We start from the raw sequence: 6,000 nt of genomic DNA on the forward strand, positions 1-6,000 counted from the left end.
CCAATCGTGCGTGCATGGTTCATACTCACGTATTGATCTATGTTTATTAGACGCAAACTCGATACCCTTATGTAATTCAATTGAAATTAAAGAGAGTCTATGGTCTGATCATAGCCTCATTCTAATAAACTTTGGTAATAAATCTTCTAAGGTGCGTACTACTTGGAGACTGAATGATGCTCTTATCAATGACCCGAAGAATAAGGAAGAATTAACCCAATTACTAAAAATTTTTTGGTTAGAAAATAGTTCATCTGATACATCGCCGGCAAATAACTGGTGTACACACAAATCAGTTATGCGTGGCTATTTAATTAAATTAGCCCATATAATGAGGACTATAAAGGGTAAGATACTAACTGATCTGTATATTGAGTTCTATAATTTATCCAAGTTAAATAAACAAAATCCATCTGCAGAAATGAAAACTAAGTTAAATGGTGTACAAAAACAAATTAATCTAAAAGTGGAAGAAAAAATTAAATTAAATATTTATAAACTAAGATTAAAAAACTACTACACTGGCAATAGAGCTAATAAAAATTTGTCAAAAAAACTACAAAATTATCATGCAAAAAATCGAGTGGAACAACTGATCGATGGCCAAAAGGTCTATTCGACACCCTCTGCAATAGGGGAGAGATTCAATCAATTTTATGAAGATTTGTATAATCTTAAATTGTCTCCTAACTTAAATGATATCCAAAACTATTTAGCAGACACTCAGATCCCAAAAGTTACAGCTCAAGATCTACTAACCTTAAACAGGATTATTTCGGCTGATGAAGTTAAATTTCAAATAAATAGACTCCCTATTAACAAAACCCCGGGCCCTGACGGTTTTACGAATTTAACAAACGACTATTGATAGATCAAGTTAGGTTCCAATTATCAATGGAATATGAGATGATCAACAACACGACTTTTACTTCTAGGAAAAAGAGATGGTATTGTGAATGGTTAGACAAATATAGCCTATTATTTGGATAGCTCTCCCATGGATAGATTTTTTTTAATCTAATCTATATTGGATATCTGCATAGATAGAGAAAGATTTGATAAAATTATAATAGAAGTCAATAACCTCAGTCCAGGGGAAGGGATTTTATTTGATAAGGTGCTCTAAGGTTTTTTTTTTTTCTGGTTGTTTGGTTTTTTTTTTTTTTTGTTGTCGTGGTTTATCTATGTTAGTATGCTGCTATGCTGGTCTATAAGTGAATATGAGATCATTGTTTTTGATTATGTACTATGTATCATAAATTACGATAAAACTATGTATTTGCTTGATACTTGTGCATACTTGCTGATGTGTATTAGTTTCAGCATATTCGTTGTTTATGTAAAAAAATAATGAAAAATGTTTTCAATAAAGATATAATAAAAAAAAAAAAAAAAGTTAGGGAATTTTCATTTTCACTTTATCCCTTGGAGGTTTGTGCAGACAGGGGTCTACCATTATCTTATTCTCAAACGTGCATTTTTCTAGCCACTAACTCTGATTTAATAAAGTAGCTGAACTCTGATTGGCTGTGAACATACAAATTTAAAGCCTATATCTGCAAAACAAGTCTACTGCTCCAGGAAAATGTGCAAATGGACAAGCCCTGTAATTCACAACGAATTTCCCCCATTAAAAAAAAACAAAAAAAAAAACAAAAAAACTTCTAAAGCCTGCAACATAGAAGCTCGCGGCATTTTCTAATATCTCTCAGGACTGCATAATTGAGGGAAATGGTCTTGCCCAGGAGTGGGTGAATGTTGGATTCCTGGGCGTCGTAGAGTTGCTCTGACTCCCATCAACCTGAGCCACCACTGGACCCCAGGGAAAGTCACCTTCCTGTACCTAAAAGATAGGAAACAGGAGGGTGACTTAAACATTATGCATATATGTGTGTGTTTGTGTGTTTGTGTGTGTGTGTCTGTATATGTGTGCGTCTGTGTGCGTCTGTGTGTGTCTGTGTGTGTGTGTGACTGTCTGTATGTATGTGTGTATGTGTCTTTGTATGTATGTGTGCCTGTCTGTTTGTACGTACGTATGTATGTATGTATGTATGTGTCTTGTGTGTGTGCGTCTGTGTGTGTGTGTGCCTGTCTGTATGTGTCTGTGTGTATGTATGTATGTGTCTTTGTATGTGTGTGTGTATCTATGTGTGTATGTGTGTGTCTATCTGTCTGCATGTATGTATGTATCTGTCTGTCTATATGTGTACATGTGTGTGTGTGTGTGTGTGTGTGTGTGTGTGTATGTATGTATTGGTGTATGTATGTGGTTTTAAAACATCTAAGGGATCTACCCTTTAAACATCCCTGATCTAAGACATGGAGATGTTGCCAGACTGGCACAGTGTGGGAGAAAAGGCGAGTAAAATAACCTTTATAATGCGATCTAAGGGGCGTGGACCCTAAACTGTTTAACACTATAGTGTCAGGCAGGGGCGGACTGAGAACCCTCAGGGCCCCCGGGCAAAATAAATCAAGGGCCCCCTTACAGGCCCCACCCATACTCCGCAGCAAGCGCCACCCATGTCCCGCCTCAATGCACCGCCTCCAGCCACACCCTACACAATCTTTAGACACAAGGAACAAAAGTGCAATAATCCCTTCGAGGCCCCAGTAGAGACTACAATTGAGGGCTAATGGGCCATGGAGGGGGGTCTTTCTAGCAGAGGCTATCTCAGTGTCCTTTAGAGAGTGTGTTAGAAAGAATCCCCTCCAGGCCCTATTAGAGACTACAATGGAGTCTAATAGGCTTGGAAGGGGGTCTTTCTAACAGAGGCCATCTCAGTGTCCCTGTTGGAAACAGTCGCCTCCAGGCCCCAGTAGAGACTACATTTGAGGGCTAATGGGCCATGGAGGGGGGGAGCATTCCAGCCACACCCTACACAATCTTTAGACACAAGGAACAAAAGTGCAATAATCCCTTCGAGGCCCCAGTAGAGACTACAATTGAGGGCTAATGGGCCATGGAGGGGGGTCTTTCTAGCAGAGGCTATCTCAGTGTCCTTTAGAGAGTGTGTTAGAAAGAATTTCCTCCAGGTCCCATTAGAGACTACAATGGAGTCTAATGGGGCCTGGAGGGGGGTCTCTCCAACACTCTGGTTCCTATTCACAATATAGCAACACAACATAGCTTGCTGATACCTAGGCCAAGTTAGCTCCTCTTACCTTAATTACTGTTGCTGGCTGGCAGTCTGTGGGCTTGCTGGAAGGCTGTGGGCTTACTGGCTGCGGCTGGCAGGCTGTGGGCTTGCTGGCAGCCTGTGGGCTTGCTGGCAGGCTGTGGGCTTGCTGGCTACTGCCGGCAGGCTGTGGGCTTGCTGGCTACTGCCGGCAGGCTGTGGGCTTGCTGGCTACTGCCGGCAGGCTGTGGGCTTGCTGGCTACTGCCGGCAGGCTGTGGGCTTGCTGGCTACTGCCGGCAGGCTGTGGGCTTGCTGGCTACTGCCGGCAGGCTGTGGGCTTGCTGGCTACTGCCGGCAGGCTGTGGGCTTGCTGGCTGCGGCTGGCAGGCTGTTGGCTTGCTGGCTGTGGCTTGCTGGCTGCGGTTGGCAGACTGCGGGCTTGCTGGCTGTAAGCCTAACTGGTGGCCTGTGGGCTGGCTGGCCGGCCTGTGGGCTGGCTGGCCGGCCTATGGGCTGGCTGGCTACTGGGGCACTTGTAGATTATTTAAAGAAATAATCCATGCACAATAACCACTACTGCGCTGTGTAGTCGTTATGGTGCCAGGAGGGCCGGACCCCCCTTTCAGAGTAAGTAGTCAAACCGTTTAAGAACAGTTTGACAACTTACCTGGGGTCTGCTGGGATATGAGGCTGTAGTAGGGTATAGGAGCAGTGGTGCAATGTGTAAGGGGTGCAGTGTATGTGAGGGGGTGTAGTGTGTGAATGTGTAGGGTGTGTGGGGCAATGTGTGTATGAGGGGGCTGTGTATGTGTGTGGCAATGTTAGTATGGGGGGCTGTGTGTGTATGGGTGGGCAGCGTATGTGTGTGTGTGGCAATGTGTGTAAATGTGCATGGTGTGTCTGGGTGTATGGTGGGCAGTGTGTGAATGTGTATGGTGTGTGGGGGCAGTGTGTTTATGGGGCTAGAGTTCACTCTCACCACTGCGACCACCAGGAATCCCTGGTAGTCACAGTGTTGAGAGTGAACTCTAGCCCATAGCTCCAGGGCTAGAATTTACTCTCGCAAGAGCCGTAACGTTGCCGTGGTAACCGCGGCAACGATCTGTGCTCGTGCAAGAAGGACCCAGAAGAGCTGCAGGCTGAGCTCCCGGGTCCTCTCTTCCTCCCTCCCCTGCCGGCTGCCCGCACGGTGCCTGCGGACAGGGGAGGGGGCAATTGCCCTCCTCTTACTCCCCCCCTCCCCCTCTTCTTACTCCCCCCTCACTCTCTTCTTACCCCCCTTCTTACTCCCCCCTCCCCCTCTTCTTACTCCCACCTCTTCTTACTCCTCCCTCTTCCTACTCCCCTCCCCCCTCTTCTTACCCCCCTCCCCCCTCTTCTTACCCACTCCCTCTCTTCTTACCCCCTTCTCTCTCTTCGTACCCCCTCCCTCTCTTCTCCTAACCCCCCTCTCTCTTCTTACGCCCCTCCCTCTCTCTTCCTACCCCCTCCCTCTCTCTTCTTACCCCCCCTCCCTCTCTCTTCTTACCCCCTCCCTCTCTCTTCTTACCCCCCCTCCCTCTCTCTTCTTACCCCCCTCCATCTTATTACCCCCCTCCCTCTTTCTTCTTACCCCCCTCCCTTTCTTCTTACCCCCCCTCCCTCTTTCTTCTTACCCACCCCCCTCCCTTTCTTCTTACCCACCCCCCTCCCTTTCTTCTTACCCCCTCCCTCTTTCTTCTTACCCCCCCTTTTTCTTCTTACCCACCCCCTCCCTTTCTTCTTACCCCCTCCCCTCCCTCTCTGTTCATTTCCCCCCTCTCTGTTCATTCCCCCCCTCTCTGTTCATTCCCCTCCCTCTCTGTTCATGTCCCCCCCCACCGCCTCCCTCTCCGTTCATTCCCCCCCCCCCGTTCTTACCCACCCCCTCCTCTGTAGCGTGGCCGAGCTGCTGTCCGGTCCGGTGCCCGGCCGGAGTGATAGGAAGGTGCACACTGAGTGTGCACCATCCTGTCAGTCCGGCCGGGTACAGGAAACAGAAACTCCTGTTCCGCGCGGAACAGGAGTTTCTGTTTCCTGTACCCGGCCGGACTGACAGGAAGGTGCACACTCAGTGTGCACCTTCCTATCACTCCGGCCGGGCACCGCGGACCGGCGAGCGTTACAGAGGAGGGGAGGTGAGAAGCTGCAGCCGCCTGAGCGCTCTTAAGAGAGCGCTCAGGCGGCTGCAGCATTTAAAGGGGCGGCCGGGCGGGCCCCCCTCCCGGCCGGGCCCTCGGACCATGTCCGAAGTGCCCGACCGGTCAGTCCGCCCCTGGTGTCAGGAATGCATGTTTGTACTCCTGCCACTTTAGAGTTCCTTTAAAATATCTTCAAAAAAAATTTAGAACTTATAAATGTTTTCTGTGTCACATAAATGAATCGTGGCCCTGCATCCTGAAATGCATTAGTTTCCACATATAAAAGGCATTGACAAATGCTGTTTGAAATAATACTGTAATGCAGCCCAGTCCAGTCCTTCATTCTATCAGTAATTCTATACGTTTCTTACTTTCTGCCGGTGTCATGTGATGAGGATTATTCCGTTGAATCCGCTGCCTTGCCTGTCTTCTCAGATCTGCAATGGGCTTGTTTACAAAGACTGAGTGTGCTGTGATGTCATTAGCAGGGCGGGGTTTCTCATTCAGGGCTGTGAGGATTCCTGTGATGAAATCCTGTGTTCTGTTCATTCTCTCATTTCTTTTAAAGAGTACTCATTCCGGATTTTTTTTAAAATTGTAAAAATTCTTAACTATAAACATTCCCTTAATTTATAATAAGGTTAGTTATATATATTTTCATTATTTCTTAAGTTTTGTGATATTGTTCACACTATGAAGTTTTAACAGAACTTTATTTTG

The 6,000-nt window shown here is 46.6% G+C and overlaps 1 protein-coding gene across 1 annotated transcript in view; it reads right to left on the minus strand.

Annotated features, from left to right (window-relative positions):
• The window catches only part of LOC134577950 (membrane-spanning 4-domains subfamily A member 4A-like), a 70,794-nt gene extending 65,063 nt beyond the window's left edge, over nucleotides 1-5,731 (minus strand). The window contains exon 1 of the mRNA XM_063436898.1: nucleotides 5,652-5,731. The gene's annotated coding sequence lies outside the window, so the exon portion shown is untranslated. The remainder of the gene's footprint in view (nucleotides 1-5,651) is intronic.
• Between the last annotated feature and the right edge of the window lie 269 nt (nucleotides 5,732-6,000).

The sequence above is a fragment of the Pelobates fuscus genome, chromosome 11 (genome assembly GCF_036172605.1).
Source record: "Pelobates fuscus isolate aPelFus1 chromosome 11, aPelFus1.pri, whole genome shotgun sequence".
Taxonomy (NCBI): Eukaryota; Metazoa; Chordata; class Amphibia; order Anura; family Pelobatidae; genus Pelobates; species Pelobates fuscus.